General features: G+C 42.4%; 1 long non-coding RNA gene across 1 annotated transcript in view; it reads right to left on the bottom strand.

The window, feature by feature from the left end:
• LOC122549603 (uncharacterized) overlaps positions 1-26,514 on the bottom strand; it is a 113,720-nt gene extending 87,206 nt beyond the window's left edge. Inside the window, exon 1 of the long non-coding RNA XR_015756814.1 lies at positions 26,316-26,514. This is a non-coding gene — a long non-coding RNA (uncharacterized LOC122549603). The remainder of the gene's footprint in view (positions 1-26,315) is intronic.
• Between the last annotated feature and the right edge of the window lie 653 nt (positions 26,515-27,167).

Below are 27,167 nucleotides of genomic sequence, written 5' to 3'. Positions count from 1 at the left end.
CTGAAATTATAACCGTGAAATTTCACAAGTTACAGGTTAACTTTGTCCCTGGGAAGTTTCTGAAAAATTGTAGGCTTTAGACATTTGGAATATTTTATGGTTAATAATGTGCATTTTAAGTACAGCAAGATCCCATTTTAAATTAAGCAAGGGAGTATCATGATGTAGAATCTCTCTTCATACATCAGGGACATGAATTTACAAAGATGATGGCCAGGGATAATTCAGATAATGTTTCTGGTAGATCATCACAACCATCAGATCTAAAGATGATAAATAATTTGTGTATTAAAATAATGAGCGCAAAAGGAAAACATCAAGTGAATGTAAAATGTTAATATGATGATTCTGCTCCTTTAACAAAGTTACGTTTTCCTTGGTTTTTTTGTTTCAAGAGGTCGGAAAGACACAGGTTTCAAAATGTTTGGCTTTAATCCATTTGGAGAAGCTTTTAAGTTTAAAAAAAGCTTGCATAATGAAAGGGGAGTGGTCAATTCTCCCAGCTCAGCTTTCCTCTGGTTTGGTTTGGTTTTAGTGAGCAGTCAGTTGTGAAGCTGCTGGACCCAAAGAAGCAGGTCCATGCTAATCCTCCCTCTCTCTGGTATTTCTCCTGTGAGACCCTGTGTTTGATTTTCCCTTTTGTGCCAAGGGGTGGTTATGGGGATTGTTGCAAGTATTTGGAACAGCATCACTAAGTTGAGATAATCTGTTGGGTTTTCAGAGAGGTTAAAGTATTCTATATTCTGATCTCTTTTGTTTGTGCTTCATTCGGTATTGTTGGAAATAAATTCTGTGCTTCATTCGGTATTGTTGGAAATAAATTCTGTTTTGTTTTAAACTAAGTGGTTTGATCAGCTGCATTACTCCTGGAATATCCACACTTACACCTGCTTAAAGCAACTAGCAAAGTTAGGGTCTGGGATACTTTCTTAAAATGTTTTTAAGGAGTCTGACTTGGTCCATAACATTAGATAGGCACTGGTGCTACCTGAAACAGTATGAGCTAAGTGGCTTCAGGTAGAGATCCAAACTTTAAACCCACTGAAGCTAAGGTTACAGTTAAATGGTGGCTCAGTATTTATCCCAAAAGAATAAACAAAACTGATACCCAGTGGGAAGATTAAAGATGGAAACATCCAACTCTGTCTCTTTCTCCTGCTTTCCCTCCATACTTTTTGATCCCTTTCCTCCTAAGAACTATATCTTGAAAGTATTCAATGTTTTGGCCTCCATTGCATTCTATGGAGGTCTTCAGTCAGATAATGGATGTTAAATAAATCTCAGAAGGAAAACCCAGAAAACAAAGGTCCTCTCCCACCCAGCACATTTCCCTGCAATAGATTGCTGTACCATAGAAGCACCTAGAAGCATGGGGATTGCTGTGCTCTGATAAACCTTAGCCTTCCATCCCAGATCCAGCACCTCAAATACTCCTACCCTCAGTCAACAAAAGGCCGAGCTCACACATTGGAGTCAATGCTGAATATCATCATTGATGTCTGCCTTCTTCAATAGGAGGCTCCCAAGGGATCCAATGGTTCACATTGTCCAGGATCTTCTGTTGATCTACATTGATAGGGAAAGTGTTATGCTATGGGAGCTGGATGGGAGAGGACCTTTGTTTTATGGAGTTTTGGTGAAAGGCTCTTTTCTCTTACATGTTGGAAAAACAACTAACAATGGCCTGACATCCAATTTTTGAGTGAGCGCACACACACACACGCACAAATATTATTTGTTTCCTGGGACTCAGTGACTGATGTCACAGGGATTGTAGTTTTCAAATGGATGGCGGTGTGAGTTGAATGGTTTCCTATCGTTTCTAAACATTATATCTGCATGTGTGGGCAATTTTCCTGGAGGTCAAGTGCTGGGGGTTGCAAAACAAAACTTGGAGAAGTGGTCAAAATGTCTTGTTTGACTCAGATATGATCTATGGTAGTTTCATTGATGGGAATCACATATAATAGTGGCTCAATGAATACGATAAAAGGTCTTACTCGGACTGTACGAAACATTTGTCCATTAATGCTCACGGGGGTGTGGGAGTCTGAAATCAGGCAAGCTGGAGAGTAAGTGATCAGGGAGTGAGCTGCACAGAATAAGTGAATGGGAGAAGTTGATGATTGGGAGTGAAGAGTGTCTGTGGTCAGGTGGAGAGAGTGTCAGAGATTTCAGAAATAGACGTATCAGTGATTGGGGGAGGATTATGTTGTGGAAGCTAGCAATTGGGGGTAGGTTTGTGGTGGGGTCTGGAATACAAGTGATTGTGGTTTGGGGAAGTCAGTGGTCCTGGGCTGGGGAAAATTGAAGATTGCGGAGTCTGTAGCAATGTGAGCTTGCACTGTGAGACTAGGAGAAGCCCTCTGGTCCCTCCTGACAAATGAGCAGTGCTATACCTGAAGGGCTGAACTCATTACTCCATTTTCTCATTATTCCTCATTACTCCTGGGTTCGAATCTCAGGGAGTAAAATTGGAAGATGTTTTTAAAAATCTCATTAAAATAGAGTTGCACAAATCACTTTTAAAGGTTTCTATAACTGTCCTGTCTCCTGTGAGTTACCCTGATTGTTCACATCCTATCTCCATTGAAGGCAGAACGGGATGGGTTACTGTGCTGTTGGAGTTGGGATTGAGACTTTGAAAGTCCCAACTGAAGTTTACGATTCCACCAGATGGCCAGGATCTTCCAGCGCTGTCAGGTGCTTGCTTTCTGAAAATGTGGGGAGACACCTGAGCTGATATTTTGCAGCATGACCCAACCACAATTTGGAGGACAGCAACAGGACCTTTTCTGAGATCAAGACTCTCCCCCCAGGGTGATCATTCCACTCAGCGAGAGCCGCCAGCAGGTCGGAGCTGCTATGACAGGACACCCAGCATCCTGGCAACCAAGATGACGTGCAGGTGTCCTTTGTAGGGGTTCCTGGGGTCTTGGGGGCCACAGGGAATCATGGGGTGGGAAGGTTGGAAGCAAGGATTGGGACATTGCTCTCAATGGCCATCCCTGCAAGTTTTCTCTCCCTTTATCAAGCACCAATCATTGCAGATCACCAATACCCTCTAACCCACAGCAACATGGTATACCAGTGCAGTGGGTTGACTCTCTTTGTGCAAACTAAAGCGAAGATAATTGCAGCCCGAGCTGTAAAAGGCCCTTGAACAATACTGTATGGGTCTTAATTGCTAATGGGTGACAAGCTTAAACTTGGGCCTTTCCTCTCAGACTGGAATTTGAGCTGAGTTGGGAAGGCAGCCCATTCTCTGATGTTATCGTCCTGCATTATCGTGTCTCCAGACCCACCACCTCAAGGACTGGAAGATCCCACCCAATGTACTGACCCCATCAAACCACATTATCATGTTCAACATCTCAATCTATTCACCCCCTCAAAATTCTAGACCACAGGGTAGTATAAATCCAGTTTGTGTAACATCTTGTCACAAATTAACTCTTTTATTTCAAGTATCGCTGTGATTAATCAATACCAAGTTATCTCTCCTGCAGTCTGCTGTGCTCAAAAAATATTGGTCCATCCAATATAATTTCATTAAATCTTGGCATGTGAAAGTATAATTATATCATAAAAGGAAAACCACAAGAAATAGGGCAATAAACTTAAACTAAAGGCATTTTGGCTTATGTGGAAAGAATGAAGTTAGTAAATATATTGCAAAATACTGGGGATCATGGTAGAAAGATATATCATCTTAGTTGATATAGCCACAGATAAGGACATCTCTGCAGGAGTTCCTCAGGGTAGTGTCCTAGGCCTAACCATCTTCAGCTGCTTTATTAATGACCTGCTATTCATTGTAAAAACAGAAATGTTTTTTGCTGTTGATTCCACAATATTCAGCTTCATTTGAGATTCCTCAAATACTGAAGCAATCTGTTCCTGCTTTCAGCAAAACCAGTCTAACATTCAGGCTTGGGCTGATATATGATGAGTTCCAGGAACTGTCTGTCATCAGCAAGAGAGAACCTAATCACCTCCACTTGATGTTCAGTAGCATTATTTTGCACAATTCCCTCATCATCAACTTCCTGGTGGTCACCATTGATCAGAAACTGCACTGGACTAACTATACAAATACTACGGTTACAAGAGCAGATCAGAGGCTGTGCAAACCTTAATGTACCAAAGAGCAGAGCCTATAAGGCACAATTCAAGAATGTAATGGAATGCTCTCCATTTCTCTGGATGAACAACACTCAAGAAATTCAATTCCACCCAGGAGAGAGCAGCATCCCGCCTTGAAATGCCATCCACCCCTTAAATAGTCACAACCATTGGTCCCCAGTGGCAGTAGCATGTACTATCTACAAGGTGCATTGCAGCAGGTCTCCTTTGAAAGCAAATTCCAAACTCATGACTTTTACCACCTCGTTGAACCTGCGAACATCAACATTTGCAAGTTTCCCTCTAAGTTATGCAGCAAACGTAGAAATATTTTACTGTGACTTCACTGCTGCTGTGCCAAAAATCAGGAAGTCTTGTCCCAGCTGTGGCACATGAACACTCATATTTGATGGATTGCAGCAATTCAAGAAGGCACTCATCACTAACTTCCTAAGGATAACTTGGGATGGTGAACAAAAGTTGGTCTTGTCCAGAATTCTCACATCCCATGAAAGAAATTTTAAAAATGCACGGTCCTATTTCATTACAATAAAGTAGAAAATTGTAAGTGCATGAGCCAGATTTTAAGTTGAACATTAATATTTAAACTGATATACATATTAATATACCATATACTTGTATAAACATGTTACAGTATTCAGCAGTCACGAATACCATCTATCAACATTTGTGACAATTGAGTTAAAATGAATTATTAATGGAGTTATTTACCAGATTGTTAAATAAAATAGAACATTGTTTAACCACTTATGTTATAATGGATATGTTTACAAACAATCCTGATACAGCTTAATATATCAGCTGACTGCTGCAATTTTAAACAAGTACTTGTTCTTTGAAATCATTCTCTTCTGCATGAGCAATGGCAAGTTTTCACATTAATAGGTTTATTTTGAATCATGCTACCTTGGAATGCAGAATGTAATGCTGCATATGTGATATGTTTTCCAGAAGTGATTTAAGGGTGATTTAAATCACGGCACATATCTCAACAACATTTGGAACCAGTTATCTGATGGTTGATTCAGCATTACTCCATAGAATAGCTTCAGTTACAGTGACAGATCCTAAGCTCAGAGGATATCGGTCAAGACAAAACTGAATGAAAAATTCTTATAAAAACAGGGGTTTGATCAGCAACACCAAATGTCTAATAGGTAGATCATGTCTACAGTTTCGTGCTTCCAACATTGAGTCACAATTAACAGGAGAGGAGAATTAAGTGTTTGATTGTTGGGCCATCCCAATCATATTCTTAATCATAACAGTTAAAGCTAAGCAATTAACTGTTTAATTTTGATTTAAGCCATGAATCCCTTTTGTATTTAAAATTTACTGTGGTGCAGAAACTCTGTAGATTTTGTGATATCTTTTTAAATCAAAGAATTTAGTTCCGAAACAAACACTAATTTTCAAGTCCGAGCCAGAAATGCTCTCACTATAGATCCACCACTCTGCATGTTTGAAAAGACAGCATTAGACATTCCAAATGTGTACCCTTTAACAAGTTATCAGTTCTCATTTTTTTTTCAGAACATATGGTGGGAGATTTTCAATGAGAGCACAGAAAATCTGTGGAGGGTGAGTGTGGAAAATTGCTTTACAGTCACTGGGGTCAGTATTAATTCCTGCAACCGGAGGGGAACAGTTCTGGGCTTTAAAACTGAAAACTCGGGGAACACTTTGCATATGTGTGTCTACTTGGAGAGGAAGGGGCTTTGGAATGATATTTAAATCAGGTTCCCACAGTAAAGCTGAGAACCTAATTTAATATTAACAGCTGCAGGCCAGATCTCCCAGGACATGAGAAACTGAGCAACTGGATGGAGAAGCTGCAGAAGTTAAACGCTTTTTAGAGCATTTCTTGAGAGTCGGGAGGAGATGGTGTGCTTTACTCAGTCTGAGGGGAGGCAATGGCTCAGAGGTGTTGTCATGGGACTGGTAATCTAAAAATCCAGGGAATGTTCAAGGGACCTATTTTTGAAACCCATCACTGTAAATGGTGGAATTTGAATTCAATACAAATCTGGAATTAAAAGCTTAAAGATGACTATGAAACCATCGTTAACTGTTGTTGAAGTTCATCTGATGTCCTTTCGGGAAGAAACCTATCAACTTACCTGATTCGTTGACATGTGACTCCAGGCCACAACAATATGGCTTTCATCTACCCACCTATCTTCTTCACCCTTCACTCCGAACTATCGTCCCCCGCCACCTGCATCCACCTATTGTCCCTCCAAGTACAGGACAATAGTTTGCTTTACACTGAAGCTGATACTGAGCAATGAGGGAAAGAAAGTCAATGAGTGTTAACCTGAGATACTTCCTTATATTTTTGAGCAGAGTTATAATAATTCCTCACCTACTGGAGAATGGTGCATTCCCATCTGAGGGACCTTGAGAATGGGAGAATATCATATTTTGCCACACAGACTGGTGCTAACAGTGCGGCTTCAACCCCTGCACCAGCTGATGTTGTATTGGAGATCCTGTCTTCTCAACTTCTCCTCTTGGCTGAGACCTCAGGTGACCCTCAGGTTAAACAAAGGAGAAAGGGGGACTAAGATACCTGTATGTTTAGTTCGCTTTTAATATGACACACACACACACACACACACATACACAGACACGCACACACACACACACACACAGACAGTCACACACACACACAGCCCCCCCCACACACACAGCCCCCGCCCCACACACACACAGTTTGGCAGTTTGAGGAAGGGTCATTCAACCAAAAACGTTAACTCTGATTTCTCTCCATGGATGCTGCCAGACCGGCTGAGCTTTACCAGCAATTTCTATTTTTGTCTCTGATTCACAGCATTGGCAGTTCTTTTCATTTTAACCACTAATGGGATGTTGGGGTGGCTGGCTGGAAGGTGGTGGTTTCAGCCGCCTTCTTGAACCACTGCAGTCCATGTGCTGGAGGTAGACCCACAATACCATTAGGGAGAGAATTCCAGGATTTGGACTCAGTGACAGTAAAGGAAGGGCTATATATTTCCATGAGAAAGTGAGGTCTGCAGATGCTGGAGATCAAAGTTGAAACTTTATTGCTGGAACAGCACAGCAGGTCAGGCAGCATCCAGGGAACAGGAGATTCGACGTTTCGGGCACAGGCCCTTCTTCAGGAATGAGCAGAGAGTGTTCAGCAGGAGAAGATAAAAGGTAGGGAGGAGGGACTTGGAGGAGGGGCGTTGGAAATGTGATAGGTGGAAAGAGGTCAAGGTGAGGATGATAGGTCGGAGTAGGATGGAGGCGGAGAGGTCAAGAAGAAGACTGCAGGTCAGGAAGGCGGTGCCGGGCTGGAGGGATTCGGCTGAGACAAGGTGGGGGGAGGGGGGATGAAGAAACTGGTGAAGTCCAAGTTCATCCCCTGTGGTTGGAGGGTTCCCAGTCATATATATTTCCATGTCATGATGGTGAGTGGCTTGGAGGTGGAAATTGCTGGAAAAGCTCAGCAGGTCTGGCAGCATCCATGGAGAGAAATCAGAGTTAACATTTTTGGTTGAATGGCCCTTCCTTGAACTGCCAAACCCACTGAGCTTTTCCAGCACTATCTATTTTTGTATCTCATTAGTCAATAAGGGAAAAGAAAATGCAGTTATATCAACTGCCACAAAGGAATGAAACTGGGCTGACTTTTTGTCTTGAACATGGACAGTATTGAAACCAAAGTGAATGCAGTGGTTCAAGAAGACAGTTTGTCACAGTTTTTTGGTTTATAATTGTCACATGTAATGAGATACAGCGAAAAATATTGTTTTGCATGCTATCTAGGCAAATCATACCTTACATAGGTACATCAGGGTAACAGAACAGAATGCAGTATATAGAGCTACAGATACAGAGAAGGTGCAGAGAAAGATTAACCCTAATGTACCAGAGTAGAGAAGGGCAATACAATGCTGACCCAGCCAATGGCACTCACTCCCCATGAGTGAAGATTAGATTAGATTCCCTACAGTGGGGGGGAACAGGCCCTTTGGCCCATCAAGTCCACACTAACCCTCCGAAGAGTAACCCAACCAGACCTATTTCCCTCTGACTAATACACTTAACACGATGAGCAATTTAGCATGCCCAATTCACCTGGCCTGCACATCTTTGGGCTGTGGAAGGAAACCCACACAGACACGGGGAGAATGTGCAAACTCCACACAGACAGTCATCCGAGGCTGGAATTGAACCTGGGTCGATGGTGCTGTGAGGCAGCAGTGCTCACCACTGAGCCACCAGGCCATCCATGAAGAAAGAATAATAATTCCAGCAGCAAGCTTTTGTGATCTTAAAACAAAGAAGGTTATTTATTTTCACACACTTACCCCGATTAAATTGAAAATACATATCTCACATATAATGTGGGGTATGAGGCAGCACTGTAGCTCAATGGTTAGCACTGCTGTCTCATGGGACCTGGGTTCGATTCCAGCCTCAGGTGACTGTCTGTTTGGAGTTTGCACATTCTCCCTGTGACTGCGTGGGTTTCCTCCAGGTGCTCAGGTTTCCTCCCAACGGAGAGGTGCCCAAAGATGTGCACGTTAGATTGATTGGCCATAGGAACTGCAGGGTTACAGGGGTGGGGTGGGGGGGTGGGATGCTCTTCGGAGGGTCTCTGTGGACTCAATGGGCCGATGGTCTGTTTCCACCCTGTAGGGCTTCTATGTGTTCCCACATACAGTAAGATTGTTTGTAAGGGTACACTGTTATGTTTATTCCACTCTCTAGTTTACAAACAAAAGAATTCACAGCAGACTGTGAGGTTTTGTGTACCCATATTTCTAAAAGATTATTTCTCAGATGAACCTGAAGTTGGAATTGGCAGGAGACTCATTCTCCTCTTCCGGATCTCCTTTTCACAAAATCTTCTAAACCCAACAGCGCTTCCATCTAGAACGGCAAGGGCAGCAGATACTTGGGAACACCATCACCTGCAAGTTGTCATCTGAGACACTGACTATCCTGACTGGGAAATATATTGTCGTTCCTTCAGTGTTGCTGGTGCAAAATCCTGGGATTCCCTCTCTGAGGGCATTGTGAGTCAACTCACACCAAATAAATGCAGGTGTTTGGGAAGACTTTCTCAAGCTGAAAATGTGTTGCTGGAAAAGCGCAGCAGGTCAAGCAGCATCCAAGGAACAGGAGAATCGACGTTTCTGGCATAAGCCCTTCTTCAGGAATCTGCCCGAAACATCGATTCTCCTGTTCCTTGGATGCTGCCTGACCTGCTGCGCTTTTCCAGCAACACATTTTCAGCTCTGATCTCCAGCATCTGCAGTCCTCACTTTCTCCTCACCTTCTCAAGAGCAACTAGGGACGAACCATAAAGTGGAGGGGGGGGGTGGGGCGGGGGGGGGGGGGGAATGGCTCAGTCAGCACCATCCTCCTTCCGTGAATTAAACAAAAGGTCCTGACCCTGGAGCACTCTTGACCACTTTGTGCAGTGTCAGCGACCAGCCCCACTGTGTGGCATGAGCGATGTATTGCATCCTGGAAAGACCAGTCCTTGTCCCAAAGCAGCAAACGCCTTCTGAGCTTCCACATTCTGCACATGGTACAGGAGCTGCTCAGTTTGCACCTTCGACCATCAAACCTTGAGTATGGCGGGGCTCTGCGTCTTCAATCTTGTCATTGGAATGACATTTGTTGAAAACTGTGGTAACATTTTAACAATGATGTGCCACCTATGGTGCTCTCATTTGCACCCACTACACTCCGCGGGTGGGAGCCATTCCTCCACTGTCGGGCCTGGAATTTTGGTTGGTTAACTGTGGATTGTTCAGATTTGGAGGCTCCAGACTGGAGGCAGGAATACCCTCCTGGTCTGTGAGTGAGGGTGAAAGGCCCAGTTACCTCTGGAGAGGCCTGAAAGGAAACCTCTAAGAAGTCATCAGAGACCAGACCAACCTCCCCCAAAATATATCATAGTGATAGCCTAGACCCTAAATTTTATTTTACTTTAAAGACAAAGCGCTGTATTCCAGATATGACTTGATTGGTCTACCACTAAGCTTTAATCAAAACACATTTTATTCCTTCAATATAATTAAAATGCAACAAAACAAAGAATCTGTATAACTTTACATTGTTGATAGACTTAACAAGGCAATGTATTATTTAACATCGGTGGGCGGCACGGTGGTTAGCACTGCTGCCTCACAGCGCCAGAGACCCGGGTTCAATTCCCGCCTCAGGCGACCGACTGTCTGGAGTTTGCACGTTCTCCCTGTGTCTGCGTGGGTTTCCTCCGGGTGCTCCGGTTTCCTCCCACAGTCCAAAGATGTGCAGGTTAGGTGAATTGGCCATGCTAAAGTGCCCGTAGTATTAGGTAAGGGGTAAATGTAGGGGTACGGGTGGGTTGCGCTTCGGCGGGTCAGTGTGGACTTGTTGGGCCGAAGGACCTGTTTCCACACTGTAATGTAATGTAATCTAATCTTAACCACTCATCACCAACCATTCCAATATAGGCAGCATCCCATAAACACGCCCTCTATCAAAAATACAAGGCAATGGCACGGTGGCTCAGTGGGTAGCACTGTTGCCTCACAGCATCACAGACCCAGGTTTGATCCCTGTCTCGGGCGAGTGTCTGTGTGGAGTTTTCACATTCTCCCTGTGTCTGGGTGCTCTGGTTTCATCGCACAGTCCAAAGATGTGGTTTGGCCATGCTAAATTGCCCAGAGCGTTCAAGGCATTAGTCAGAGGGAAATGGGTCTGGGTGGGTTACTCTTAGGAGGATTGGTTTGGGCTGAAGGGCCAGTTTCCACACTGTAGATAATCTAATCAAAACAGTTATTATTCTCCTTGCTCTCGCTGAAAGAAACAATCTGCCCCTTCCGATATCTAAGAGGAAAACTCTGTCTAAGTCTTCAATCTGGCAGCAGGAAGAATGCTATCTGTCTGCTCCAGCAGGTAACTAATAAAAAAACAACAACTGGAAGCAAAACCAGAAGAATGTTGGGGTCTGTATGAATCTGACCCCATCATTCAGGATTCTTTTGTCTTACTCTGAAAAAATACCCAAAAAGAAACCTATTTACAAACTGCCCTCCAGGGGGAGCCACTGTCACAGCACCCCTCTTCAAGAAAAACAGGGCAGAACACATCTTTTAAAGGCACAGTGTCATCACAGTATGTATGTGGTTCCTTCCTCAGCTGCCTGCCTACTAGCCACACCCTGTCTCTTTGTGAGGAAGAGGAGCCCAGTGTGAGGTCAAGGTCTCTCAACCCCCTGCCAACTTGCCTGAACACAAATGGATAGAGCAATGAAATGCAGGTCTGTGCACATCTCCAGTAGACCCTGAGAGGGCTGGAGCTAGCAGCTACCACCATGCTTGTGGGGGCAACCAACCGCACATCTACCCCAGGGGATAGCAACCCGAAGGCATTCCTGCAGCCCTGCCTGCTGCCTTTGGGTCTACTTGTGTAGTGAAAATGAAGAGGTGCTGGTGTTGAACTGGGATGGACAAAGTAAAAAATTGGGGGGAAAGTGAGCATTGCAAATGCTGGAGATCCGAGTCGAAGAGTCAGGTGCTGGAAAAGCACAGCTGGTCAGGCAGCATCCGAGGAACAGGAGAATCGAAGTTTTGGCATAAGCCCATAATTGAGGCCATCCTCATAGGTATCAAACTTAGTGTGCGTATGTGTGCTTGTGTGAGTGAGTACGTGAGAGTGGATAATGTAGTGGGGTGACCTGTACATAGAACATAGAACATAGAAGAATACAGCGCAGTACAGGCCCTTTGGCCCTCGATGTTGAGCCGATCCAAGCCCACCTAACCTATACTAACCCACTATCCTCCATATACCTATCCAATGCCCGCTTAAATGCCCATAAAGAGGGAGAGTCCACCACTGCTACTGGCAGGGCATTCCATGAACTTACGACTCGCTGAGTGAAGAACCTACCCCTAACTTCAGTCCTATATCTACCCCCCCTTAATTTAAAGCTATGCCCCCTTGTAATACCCGACTCCATACGCGGGAAAAGGTTCACACTGTCAACCCTATCTAACCCCCTAATCATCTTGTACACCTCAATCAAGTCACCCCTAAACCTTCTTTTCTCTAATGAAAACAGCCCCAAGTGTCTCAGTCTTTCCTCATACGATCTTCCTTCCATACCAGGCAACATCCTGGTAAACCTCCTCTGTAGTGTGACATGAACCCAAGGTCCCAGTTGAGGCCATCCTCATGGGTACCGAACTTGGCTATCAGCCTCTGCTGATAGGGACATTTGGCCTCGGATCTTCGGGTGATCATCCTCCAAGGCGGACTTCAAGATACGCAGCAATGTAGAGTGGTTGAGCAGTCTGACTCAAGGTTGGAATACAGACAGAATCTGACCTCACACCTTTAATGCATTGTCTGAGCTGAAATGTCACCTTTTTAAATACAACCTTAAGTTATCTCAGGAATGTGACTTGAAAGAAGTTCTGGGATTTACATGTTAATGAATTGAAACCATCGGGGAGAAGATACAATGCCTGAACACATGCACCAGCCAGTTTCGCAACAGTCAAGATTAGAGTGGTGCTAGAAAAGCATAGCAGGTCAAGCAGCATCCGAGGAGCAGGAAAATTGATGTTTTGGACAGGAGCCCTTCGTCAGGAGGAGCTGATGGATCAGGAATCATCCATTTCTGATGAAGGGCTCCTGTCTGAAAGGTTGATTTTCCTGCTCCTCAGATGCTGCCTGACCTGCTGTGCTTTTCCAGCACCGCTCTAATCTTGACTCTAATTTCCAGCATCTGCAGTCCTCACTTTCGCCTGGTTTCGCAATAGTTTCTACCCTACTGTTCAGAATACTGAATGGACCCACAAACTCTTAATATTCACCTGTATTTGTGTTTTTGTTTTTGCTGCTGTTTACCTATTATTTACTTATCTATGCTACTTCACTCTGTGATCTGCCTGTATTGCTCACAAGACAAATCTTTTCACTGTGCCTCGGTACACATGACAATAAATTCAATTCAAATCAACCAGCAACCCCATTCTAAAAGATGAAAGACTTAACAGCAATCTAGGTTTGTTCAATATATCGTATCAGTTACATGACACTGTGATTTTGTGCTATAAATTCTGTATCTTATCATCCTGCTCCACTACCTGATGAAGGAGCAGCGCTCCGAAAGCTTGTACTTCCAAATAAACCTGTTGGACTATAACCTGGTGTTGTGGGATTTTTAACTGTGCAATTTTATGAAGACCTTACAGGCTGCTGCAATGGTATCCTTTCCTACCCAGAGCAGAGCTGCGGCCTACTCTCCAGCTGCCTTCCCAGTGCCAGAGACTTGGGGAACTTCTTCCTCAACTAACTGAGGAGACTCTAATCGAGAGCTATTACCCAGTGGGGTGGCAGCATCACAGCTGGTGGATGGGGCAGGAGACAGCCTTGCCAGTGCATCCTCCAAGAGATCTTCCTCAGAGGTTGGTGAGGGATGTCCCAGGGTTCTGTCCATTTGGCTGAAGTTGCCACTCATGCCTGCAGGAGGCAAGAGAGAAGATATGCCTCATTCAGGAGGTAGATGTTCTGCCATGTCAACAGTCCATTTACAGTGGGGGAATGGGAGAGTAGCACAGCAACGGACAATGACTCATACTCCGTTCCTGGGGTCATTGATATTTCTGGCTGACACAGGATTGGTCCTGGTCTTCTCAGATGACAAACAAAATTATCGGATAATGTGAATCATCATAGTGATTGATAAGGTGAATGTTGAACAGATGTTCCCCTGATGGGACAGTCTAGAACAAAAGGTCATAGGTATAGAGTGACAGGAGGCAGGTTCAAAACTGAGATGAGGAGAAGCTACTTCTCTCACCGGTTGTGAGACTCCCTCAGTGGAGGCAGAATCAATCAGCAAATTCAATAAAGAAATAGATTTAATAAAGAAATCAATACATTTCTAATGAAAAGTGGGATAAAGGGCTTTGTGGAGCAGGTGGCAAAGCAGAGTGGAGTGATTCCTGAAGAAGGGCTCATGCCCGAAACGTCAATTCTCCTGCTCCTTGGATGCTGCCTGACCTGCTGAGCTTTTCCAGCAACACATTTTCAGCTCTGATCTCCAGCATCTGCAGTCCTCACTTTCTCCCAGAGTGGAGACCAGCCAGGTTAAGATCAGCCATGATCATGTTAAATGGTGGAACAGGCTAGAAGGGCTGAATTGCCTTCTCCTGCTCCTAACTCCTAGGTTCCTGTAGGAGATGAATGTTGACCATTTTATCATCCATCTTGGCTCTTTCTTTCTTTCTTTTTGTGCGCTGTTGTTCCTCACTATGAGAAAGGAAGGGAGCGATTGAGATGAAAGCGGCTGGCACAGCCGGTATGTATGGGGGAATAGAGTGGTGAGGTGCCACCAGTGAGTGAGTAGGCAGTGTAGAGGCCATTTGGGGTTTGGTACTGTGGGGTTTGAGTGGGTGTAAGCAAGAGAGCGAAGATGTCATAAGCAATAGTGAGAGTGATTGAGTCTGAGCTCTGGCAGGAGGTGGGTTCAGTAGCAGAGACAGAAGTTGCTGAGATAAGATGGTGGCATTTACCCTGACAGAGTAGAAAAGGTCACTGACCTTCTTCCTACACCTGCTGACTGTTCTTTGGCACAGTTGAGACCACATTGACCTGGGGGTCAAGCTCAGACTAGGCTGACTGGACCTGGAGTTGTTGCCTTCTTTTGGGGGAAAAAAGAGAGCTCTCTTGTGTGTCATCAGGACTAGCTCAAACCTGTCCATAAGGTGGTCAAGCCATTTCACCTTGTCTGCCATCTACAGGGCAGTGGTGGACTGAGAGCAACTGACCAGGTGAACAACCACCTCAACTGGTGCCCAGGAATTCCACAATCCCCCGGCTGTTCTTCTGCCGATGGCGATTGGGAGACTTGGGTTAACATCAGACAAGTGGGACACCATCTTGGGGTGGTGCTGGGGAATGAGGGGTCTGTTTGGGATGACTGCACAGGAAAACCTGCCTGGACTCGGGGAGAATAACTCTCCGTGAAACCCAGTGAGATTGACACTTTACTGATTTCTGGAAAGGGTCAGCTCATTGTGTTTATTTGATATCTTTCAGCACCATCTTGTGGCAACAAATCATAGAGTTGCCACAACATGGCATGATGGATGTTAGCAGCAGGTGATACGCCTTAAATCTGGAATTATATCCAGTTAAGAGTGAACAATTTGGAATAGATTTTTCAATATTTGCTTTCTACATCCCCCTCAACTATTATATGGGACACTAATAAGCTATCATTCTTTCTCAAAACGTTGTCTATTTCTATTTTGGATACTTACAGATTACCTAATATTTCAAAACTGCACGACTCTGTAAATAGTAATAGGATTTATTTAAACAAACTCATTTGAAAATACTTTTACATTTGTAGTCCTGAAAACCTTTTCAATGTGCAATTATTTCACCATTTATTTAGTTATTTATATGTTACTTAGGCATTTTAAAAAAAATTTAATTAGATTACTTACAGTGTGGAAACAGGCCCTTCGGCCCAACAAGTCCATACCGACCCTCCAAAGAGTAACCCACCAAGACCCATTTTCCTCTGACTAATCCACCTACCACTAGGGGCAATTTAGCATGGCCAATTCATCTGACCTGCACATCTTTGGACTGTGGGAGGAAACCGGAGCACCTGGAGGAAACCCACGCAGACAGGGGGTGAACGTGCAAACTCCACACAGTCACCTGAGGCTGGAACTGAACTTGGGTCCGTGGCGCTGTGAGGCAGCAGTGCTAACCACTGAGCCACTGTGCCGCCTCAAAATTAGAAAATATCAAGTAATAACGTTCAGACAGTTTTTGTTCAGGCAGCTAACTGATTCAACACCTGATTAATCTTTTAAATGAGATTTAAATCTCCTGATTAAAATTTCCTGTCATTCTTGGTTGTTATTTCAAAATCTAATTCCTTTCGAATAAAGCAATGTCAGTGACATTTAACAGAGGACATGTAAATAGAGAGGCGGGACCTACCACCAGCGCTTCACCGGAGACTCTCACTGATGATGTTACCCAGTATGGTGACGAAACGGTTTCCTCCCACAATCCAAAGATGTGCAGGTCAGGTGAATTAGCCATGCTAAATAGCCCATACTGCTAGGTACGTTAGCCAGGGGTAAATGTAGGTGAATGGGTCTGGGTGGGTTGCTCTTCGGAGGGTCAGTGTGGACTTTTTGGGCCGAAGGGTCTGTTTCCACAATGTGGGGGAATTTAATCTAATCAAAATGTATGAAAACAAACCTTCAAGCTCAGTGAGCTAACTCACATACTTATGTTTTGATTGTTTCATGGATAGTTTGTGAATGATGCACTTGAAATTATAAATTAGAACCCTAATTGTAACCCACCTTGAACAGCACGAATAGAGCAGGCAGCTTATTAAGGTGGAGTCGGAGTTTGATTTCTTCATATATTCCCTCATGCTGCTATTTGAATCAGGAACATTTCAGGGAAGGGAGATACATCTGTCACAGGTAGGAGAGGTTGTATTTAATATCCTGAAGGCATGCTCCAGTGATATCAATGGGACATTTACTTGAAATCACAATGCCCCACAAAATGAAGCTGACCTTGTATATAGAGTTACTCATTTTGGGTTGAAGATATTGACCTTCATTCCTGATGAAAGGCTTTTCCCCGAAACGTCGATTTTCCTGCTCCTCAGATGCTGCGTGACCTGCTGTGCTTTTCCAGCACCACTCTAATCTAAACCCTGAATATATTCCTGGCTGTTTGTCACATGACTTGCTCTTCATGGTATCAGTCCTGCCATTGGTCATCCAAGATGTCCATTGTCACAACATTCCTCCTTCCCACTCCTGACTAGAAAGTGCAAAGACTCTTTATTGCCCAATTAGATGATTCTGTGCTGTCAGTTAAACTCCCCAAAAATAAGGGAACAAATACCAAGAGAAACAAATTTAGTTTTGCATCACATGGAGACCTCTCTAGAATCTTTAGGATTCACCTTCTATTGCTGGACACATCTACTAACTCTGGAGGAAGACCTAGTGGAGTCAGTAAGCTTAAAACTGGAGAGCTCGGTAAATATACGTTGGGCCGGGAAGCAATCTTTTGATCTCACTACCTCTACCTTTTCCTTCACGTCCCATAAGACTATCTTATATTGGAACAGAATTAGACTATTCAACTCATTGAGTCTGCTCCACCATTCGATCATGCCTGATGTGTTTCTCAGCACCATTCTCCTGCCTTCTCCCCATATCCCTTGATCACCTTACTGATCAAGAACCTACCCATTTCTGTCTTAAATACATTCAATGTCTTGGCCTCTATAGACGTCTGTGCCAATGAGTTTCACAGATTAACTACACTCTAGCGGAAGAAATTCTTCTTCATCTCAGTTTTAAAGGGTCATCCTTTCACTCTGAGGCTGTGCCCAGGAATTTTAGTAGGCAAAAATGAGTACTGCAGATGCTGGAGATCAGGGTCAAGATTAGAGTGGTGCTGGAAAAGCACAGCAGGTCAGGCAGCATCGAGGAGCAGGAAAAAAAAAATAAAATCGACCATTCGGGCAAAAGCCCTTCATCTGGAATGAGGGGTTTTTGCCCGAAACGTCGATTGTCCTGCTCCTCAGATGCTGCCTGACCTGCTTTGCTTTTCCAGCACCACTAATCTCGACCCTGGAATCTTAGTCTCTCCCCATGAGTAGAAACATATTCTTCACGTCCAGTCTATTCAGGCCTCTCAGTATTCTGTACTTCATCTCTAGTATCATTCTAGTAAACCTCCTCTGGACCCTGTCCAATGCTAGCACACCCATGAAGGGAAACTCTTTGAGACTGTACACTAAGCATTGATCTGACTCTTTGGATGCTCCTGCAGATTTAAGATTGAACTGGCCTTCCATCAAATCTCATGTTGTTCCCACTAACGAAAACAGGATTGATGCAGACAGTTAAAAGAAACATGAAAGTGCCTCAGACTCCATTGTTCTTTGGTATCACCTGAATACTGCACACCTTTCCTACTCTGAACACATACTGAATAAAAATAATTGTCTCAGTCATCATTGATTTAAATGCAAACACAGCTAATGATGAATTGTGCTTTGAGGAAACTTTCAGTGATTTAAGGATGTTGCCAGGGTTGGAGGGTTTGAGCTATAAGGGAGATGCTGAATCGGCTGGGGTTGCTTTCCCTGGAGTGTTGGAGGCCGAGGGGTGACCTTATAGAGGTTTATAAAATCTTGAGGGGCATGGATAGGATAAATAGACAAGTCTTTTCCCTGGAGTGGGTTAATCCAGAACTAGAGAGCATAGGGGTTTAGGGTGAGAGGGGAAAGATTTAAAAGACACCCAAGGGGCAACTTTTTCACACAGAAGGTGGTGTGTATGGAATGAGCTGCTACAGAAAGTACAATTACAACATTTAAAAGGCATCTGGATGGACAAATGAATAGGAAGGGTTTGGAGGGACATGGGCCGGGTGCTGGCAAATAGGACTAGATTAACTTATGCTATCTGGTCAGCAGTAAAAATCTACATATACTGGTCATTTCTAATAATAACCTAAATTCAGATTTTAGATCCTCATCTCCCCACTTTGGTCATTCCATGACCATACCATAAAGGCACAGATCAAATTAATCCAATTCGATGGCAGTGAAAGACCGCCATACTTCCTCTTCCTCTGAGTGGGAACCAAGGGCAGGCAATGGTGTTTTCTCATCTTCATCTATAAATGGAGCAGAAGCATTTTCTGAGTGACACCAATGTTGTCAATAGAAACTAATATTTTAGCAATAATACACTTAACTATAGCAATACCAACAAAAAGACCAACTAAAACAATAGCAGCATAGATAGCCATATTGATCAGCCAGTTGTATCATGAACCAAAACTCCAATCTCCCCATCCTGCTCCTTCATTCATTTGGTTGACAAAAGTGTGGATGTTATCTATATGTTTAGTAATGTTTTTGATAATATTAGTGACCCCCATGATGCACTTTCCTTTGACTATGGCGCAAACTCCACCTCCCTTCTCAAGTATGTAATTGAGAGCATCCCGGTTTTGTTGGGTAAATAGGTGCAATTCTGAAAGCATGTCCCTAATTTCTATTAGGGCAGCAGTTGTCTGATTTCCTAAAATCGTGAGTCTGCAAAGCAGATAATAACAGTCTTGATGACTAATATTTCCTGAAAACCCTCCCAGTGAAAGAACACTAAGAGCTGCATATGCCAATGAGTGTGTTTTACTTCTTGATATGGCCTTTGGATTCTTCCATTCTGCACAAAAGTCAGGAGAAACTGAACATTTAAAAGGGGAATTATGATCTCGTTGCCAGGTAATTGGACAGGGAACAGTGGTTGGAAAGAGTGTTCCTACATCTACAGCACAAGGAGTACTTGCTCTATTTCGGTCAAGGTAGTTAGATGCTTTATTATAACTGAAAAAAAAAGTCCAGGTTTAGCATAGATAATAGACTGACTTTCCCAGTAAGGAGCAGGCCTATCTTTGTGACTTCCTGGGGTATGTGGATAATCCATGATTACATAATTTGGCCCTGGGTGCTGAGGGTGAAAATCATCTAATCGAATGAGGTGAGTTTCTTCATACGAAATATAGTGGACATCCCAAAATGGTTCTACCCATCCAATAATTGGGAAAATATCAGCGCCGTTAGGGGTATCATGATGAAGGTGGTGTTTTTACCCTCTCCATATAGAGTTTGAATTCCAGTAGTAATAGGGATACATTTTTTATTAAGGCATAGACATGAGATGAGAGGTCCTTCAGAAAAGTAGTGACGACTAATACATTTAATCATAGCACAGGGAATAATTTTAGGCACTCTTACATAAGCGCACCCCCAACCCTTACCATTGTAGCAATTTGGATAGGATATTGCGGACTTATTGGAGAAAATCCATAAACAAGTAGCAGGTGGAGATAGGTAATAACTAAAAGATATTACATCCTGTAAATACTTTAGTACTATTCCATATGTCCATGTTAGGATTTGGAAGGATAAAAGGGGTCAGGGAGTCTCTTGCTGAAGTACGGGCATAATAAACTACTTCTTCCTCTCCAAATATTTTATTATGGGTTTCTAGAAACAAAATGTTAGTGAAGGATAACATCCCCCCTTTGTCTCTTACTACGTGATCTATCTGAAAGGGGACATTCATAAAACATGCATTAACTTAGTGCCCAATTAAATGGTCTGATCTACATCTGTAGTTAACAGTACTTAGAATTGAGTGTCAAAACCAGATGGTGATTTTGAGCAGAAAAGTTGGTGATGGATATTGGCTGGAGGGCAATGCTGTTCCCAAATTATGGTAACACAACACAAAGCTTTCAAACCACACTGAAATTTTTCTAATATTGAGCTAACCCTAGAATTTAGATATTGGTAGAGTCTTAAATTATAAACCATCATCAACCACGTCTGAGGGAATATGGGATGGCGAGCAGATGCGGTGGAGGTGAAGGAATTGACTCCCGACGGAATTGACAACCGACTCCCACGGCTACCTCTCCATTTCTATCTTGGGCAACCGACTCAACACGGACAATTATTATAAACCGACCGACTCCCACAGCTACCTAGATTACACCTTCTCCCACCCTGCCCCCTGTAAAGACGCCATCCCATATTCCCAATTCCTTCGCCTCCACCGCATCTGCTCCCAGGAGGACCAATTCCAATACCAAACAACCCAGATGGCTTCCTTCTTCAAAGACCGCAATTTCCCAGCTTCCTCATTTCCCCTCCCTCCACCTTCTCAGTCCCAACCCTCAGACTCAGCACCACCTTCTTGACCTGCAATCTTCTTCCCAACCTCTCCGCCCCCACCCCCTCTCCCGCCTATCACCCTCACCTTAACCTCCTTCCACCTATCGCATTCCCAATGCCCCTCCCCCAAGTTCCTCCTCCCTACCTTTTATCTTAGCCTGCATGGTACACCTTCTTCATTCCTAAAGAAGGGCTTATGCCTGAAACATCGATTGTCCTGCTCCTTGGATGCTGCCTGACCTGCTGTGCTTTTCCAGCAATGAATTAATGCAGTCATGTTTTAAGTTAACCATGAGGCAAGAAGACAGATCACCGACAATGTGTGAAGGAATTAAAGACAAATGATCCTGCCAATAATAATAACTATATTTACTATTATTTATATTAATAACAATAAATATTTATAATAATAAATAAAATCATTATCTGTAATTCAGGTTGGGAACCCAACAAGTGACTAAAACATTTTAAAAACTGTACTGCTTTATCCTTCTTATCGCATCATTCTCTTCCCTTCTGTAGTTGATCTCCTAGCCTCTATTTTCATTTTAACATTATTTAACCAATTTATCAATTTATGTTTGTCTAACTTTAAAGCCTGTTCCTAACTATACATTTTGGAATCTTGATTGTCCTTAGCTGAAAGCTAGTTTTAGGATTTGAATTTTCAGCTAATCAAAAATTGCAAGAGGAGAATAACTAAATAGGTGATTTGTCTCATTTCCTCATCCTGGTCACTGTCACATGGCTGTGACATTATGGAGCCTGCTAACTCCATGGAATTGGTCAGTGATGCTACAAAAGAAAAAAGTGATTGATATACCACCCTATTCCTCGATATGTTTGGCTGTCCCTCTTGTCCAATGGGTGGGATGCTGGGTGACAGCAGTGCCTGCTTAATTCAGGCAGTAGTCCGTTTTCATTTGTTAAGGACACCTACTGATGTGGATAGAATTCAGTTTGGATTTTGGGGAGAGCACTGAATGGAGTGGTACCAAGCATACTTTGAAGAGAAAGTGAGGTCTGCAGATGCTGGAGATCAGAGCTGAAAATATGTTGCTGGACAAGCGCAGGTCAGGCAGCTTCCAGGGAACAGGAGAATCGACATTTCGAGCATAATTCCTGAAGGGCTTATGCCCAAAACGTCGATTCTCCTGTTCCCTGGATGCTGCCTGACCTGCTGCGCTTTTCCAGCAATACATTTTCAGTACCAAGCATACTTTACCCATTACTGAGTGGGGATCCAGCTGAAGAAGATTACGGAAAATAAGTTTTCATTTATTTTTGTGGGCATTGGAAGATCAGAGCTTAGTTCTCTTTGTCTTGTTTTGAGAGCAGATCTCCTCTGTGGTAATATATCAATGGTCATTATTTTTACAATATACATCTGAGTAACATGCAACATTTTATTTTCTTACAGTCATCAATATAAATTGGAAATTCATTTATGCAGTATTTAATATTTAAAATGTAAAATGCATACAGATACCAACATTGAAGTCCACTATAATTACCCGGTTTTAGTCTCTTAATTTAAATCCATGATTAGGTTTCTTAAGTAGTCCTGAGCAGTCATTGCTCATTTACCATGCTATAGGTCGTGAAATAGCTGGAGCTGCCTCAAAAGGTTTTGTCTATTCAAGTTAAAAAAAACTTCTAATGCATGAATAATGGCTGAATCCAAGGACACAGATATTAACCATAGGATATTAATTTTTAGATGATTTATCACAACCTAATGTTGAATTGAAATGTCAACTGTCATTGAGGGAGGAGACTCCCTCTATAAGACTACAACTGTCCTTACCAATAATCATCAATAAAACACAGCAATCTTAAAATTAAGTGGAAACAAACAAGTCTGAAACAAAAAAAAAAGGTTATAGTGTTGTCTTCCTCCACATTAAACTAAATTTGAAATTGAATAAGGTTGGCTTTCAAGTAAGGATAAAAGAGATTATTTAGACAGTAGGGCAGTCATGGCCTGTAAAAAGAACAGGAGTTAATACTTTATTTCATAATCACTGAAGGATCCTTAACCTTAAAAGAAATCCTGTTAAATTTCCGAAATGCACATCAGATTCAAAACAGTGCTGGATCTTGAGCTTTTTCACATAATTTCACTTACATTGAGGATGGATGATCTGGTCTGTCTATGCAATTACCCATTTTAAAATTACTTCAGTTTTATAGCAACTAATTTAAAAAAAATTATTACTCACTAATCAGACTTCCACAAACCCTAATTAATTTCGCAAATCTTTTTTTTTAAAATAATTAGCTTTTATTATAAAATGTCATGATAATAATAAAAAATCAATACTTAATTTTTAAAAGTAAGTTATTATTATTAGTTATTAACTTATCATTAAGTTCCAGGCCTCCTTTTTTCCTTTTATAAGCATATAAATCTTAACCAATATATTTTAAATTACCATCAACCACCTGTATTAAATATTGGGATCAACTGGCTCCGTAATAGTCACAAATATCGGGGTCCACTTGCTTCCCTAATAATTCCGAACATCAGGGGCCACCTGTTTCCCTAATAACTGTATTAAAACTGTTGGGGCCACCAGCCTGCTGAAAATCCAACTTTTGGAACCTGGAAATTAACAAAGCTCAGGAGATAGAAGTTTTCTTTTAAAAACCCCGAAATTAACAAAGCTTGGGAATTTAGAGTTTAACACTCCCCTCAGAGTTCAGCAACTTTCGGAAACCACTGTCCGTAAGTACAAAAGCACCCCCAACCTCCGTTAATCTCTCCCCCACTTTGTATAAACATTTAAAATGTCCCCCAGACCCAACACTTGCTGAGACCGATCCTTTCGGGCTGGACTGGGAAATAAACAGCGACGGTCACGTCGGACACCACTTGAACGAGAGGAGAACCAAACGCTCTTAAAATACTCACGTCTGACTGGCCGAATTCCTCAACACACAATAGTGCAGGACGTTTAACTCTTACACTGCTGTTCACAATCTGTCCGAGCCGAAACGTGTCACGTAAGGAAGATTTACGACCCCTCAAGAGGGGCCCCTTGGTTCAAGATTGGGCAAAAGAATCAACTAATGTGGCCTGTTCAAAACCAAGGGTCATTAGTTTATTGAATTAAGGTACCTTGATGCAATTCTATCCAGCAACACAAAGGTTAAAGCTTCTGTGTTCTGTGGTGAAGTTGAGCAATTACATTTGAAAATTACACATTACTTATATGTTTTTTTAAGAGATAGTACAGCCTTAATTACAAGAAAGACTAATCACATATAATAAGGTGACATGATTTACAACAAGTTAATCCAATGATATTTCCTGGGAAAGGGTTCTTAATTACAAGAAAAGTCCAATCAACTGTAATATAGTGACGTGATTGACACCAGGCTAATCCAATGGTATTCCTTGGAAAAGAAATCTTATTTATGTAAATTGTCATGTCATTGTAGCAGTTCAAGGTTAGTTTGAATGGTCAATTAATGTGTCAATCAATTTTATAAAAACTCTATTGTCCTCTTATCTTTGAATTTCAGCTTAATTCTGCAAATCAGCAGTACAGGTTCAGAGTTCAATCATTATTCTCAGCCATTTTATAGTGTTTTTTAAATTGAAAAACCATTTTGTGGTTAGTAAAAATCTATATATACTTGTTGCTTCTAATAATAACCTAAATTCAAAATTTAGATCCTCAGGTCAGGCAGCATCCGAGGAGGATGCCCGAAATGCCGACTCTCCTGCTCCTCGGATGCTGCATGACTGGCTGTGTTTTTCCAGCACCACACTCTTGACATCTTAGTTACACTGTCTACCTTTTTGTTCTTACCTTGTCTAGGGCAGATGTTTCTCTTCTGAATGTCAATTGTTAAATTTAAATTTGAGATTGAGATCTGGGATTAGAGTCGTAGAATCTCTAAAGTGTGGAAACAGGACATTTGGCCCAACAAGTCCACACCGAGTCTCTGAAGAGCATCCCACCCAGACTCACCCCTCTATCCTATAATCCTGTATTTCCTGTTGCCAATCAATCTAACCTATATATCCCTGGATGCGATGGGCAATTTAGCCTGGCCAATCCATCTAACCAGCACATTTTTAGAATGTGGGAGGAAACCGGACCACGAGGGGGAAGCCCATGCAGATGCAGGGAGAATGTGCAAACTCCACACAGACAGTCGCCTGAGACTCAAATTCTACCCAGGCCCCTGCTGCTATGAGGTAGCACTGCTAACCAATCATAACTAACTGGTTAAATGTTCCAGTTTTGTATTGTATATGATGAAAGTACACTGACCTCAGTAGTCTGTAGAAGGTGCGTTTGCGATGATTGTTTTTTGTAAGTAAAAGTGCACGTCATTCAGTTTGAAAAAAGAATCTTCTGTTACTAACTTACACCTATTGTCTTCTGTGTGTCTCAGTAACTAATGCTTTCCTTGTGGGTTTGTTTTTTTAAGATTAGTTGAGGCTTTAGTATTATTGAGGGTAAATTATTAGAATTCTTCTAATTCTACTTTGATCTGAGCTCAAAGACCCAATATGTCAACATAAATACAGAAGGTACATGATAACATCAAGTGATAAATGGCTTAGTGGGAATGAAAAGGAGACCCGGAAAACTAAAATCTAAATCAAAAAGTCCCCTTTATGGAAATCTCAAGAAAAGTCTTCAAAAGAAAAAGCATTATTTTTGGCCTAGCTTCAGTTCCTTGCAGAACTTTCGACAAATCCTTTTACTTAAAAGCAAAAGCCTGATGATTACAGAGCAGTGCTGAGGCTGTGAATATTCTATGGCAATGACTGTCTCCCTTCTTTAGAGGAACAAGGGCGGCAGATATATGGGAACACCACCACCATCAAGTTTCACCACCTGAAGAAGGGCTTATGCCCGAAACGTCGATTCTCCTGTTCCTTGGATGCTGCCTGACCTGCTGTGCTTTTCCAGCAACACATTTTCAGCTCTAAATAAAAAAAAGACCAACATAGGGTGGCATAGCGGCTCAGTGGTTAGCACTGCTGCCTCACAGCACCAGGGACCCAAGTTTGATTCCACCCTCGGGCAACTATCTGTGTGGAGTTAGCATGTTCTGCTCATAACTGTGTGGGTTTCTGTTTGCTGATCCGGGATTCTTCCTGTTACAATGCGGAAGTCAACCCCCACTGCTAATTAAAATTAAAACACTCAGAAAAGCTTGCCTCATAATCTCCTTAAGTGAAAGAGAGCCTCTAACTTCCATAGTTGAAACAAAAAAAAATTATTTTTCTAACCCTAACAGAAAACAAAAACTATAAACAAACCCGAGCCTCTTTTCTCTTAACTAATTATGATCTGGTCCCAACTCTATAAAAATGCTGCTCCAATAATACAATTATTAAACATTAAATTACCTTAATCTTTCAAAGTCCATACAAAGTCTGTTATACAGTCTTCCTTCCGATCTTCTGAATCTGCTATTTCCTTCCATCTCTCCGATTCTTCTGTCTTCTCCCTGGATCTCCTTCATACTTTTTAGTGTGAGGTTCTTTGTATACAATTTCTTGGTACCTTTAATAGATCATGTGTTCTGAGAGATTTCTTTTGAGAGCCCCTTTCAGGTGACATGTGCTCTCCGTCTGAATAGGCAGTTAGCTCTGAATAATTTTCAAAATTTCCCTCCTTTATTAATCCCAAAGACTTGTACCCTCTCATTGGTCCGATGTCAATACAATAAAATACAAATTCAACTGTTTCTTGGTATTTAGATTTAGATTAGATACAGTGTGGAAACAGGCTCTTCGGCCCAACAAGTCCACACCGACCCGCCGAAGCATAACCCACCCAGACCCATTCCACTACATTTACCCCTTAACCTATTCTGGGCTGAAAATGTGTTGCTGGAAAAGTGCAGCAGGTCAGGCAGCATCTAAGGAGCAGAAGAATCGACGTTTCGGGCATGAGCCCTTCTTTAGGAACCTGCTGCGTTTTTCCAGCAACACATTTTCAGCTCTGATCTCCAGCATCTGCAGTCCTCACTTTCTCCTCTTGGTATTCTGGGCATAATTTAAATTAATTGGTTAAATTCAAAAGCTGACTGTTAAGAATCATCAATTCTCCGCACTCTCCATCAGCAAGTCACAGACACGTGCTGTAACAATCTCTCAGTTCAGAAAAGACATCGCTCTCTTAAAGTGACCATACACTTTTTGAACTTTGTAACACCTCTCCGCTTAAGAAGAAAACTAACCATCATCATGAAATGG

Source organism: Chiloscyllium plagiosum, unplaced genomic scaffold (assembly GCF_037043375.1).
Source record: "Chiloscyllium plagiosum isolate Xiang-an unplaced genomic scaffold, Cpla_swu_hap1 HiC_scaffold_4, whole genome shotgun sequence".
Lineage (NCBI taxonomy): Eukaryota > Metazoa > Chordata > Chondrichthyes > Orectolobiformes > Hemiscylliidae > Chiloscyllium > Chiloscyllium plagiosum.
The sequence above is the reverse complement of the archived record's forward strand: the minus strand, read 5'-3'. Positions and strand labels throughout refer to the sequence as shown.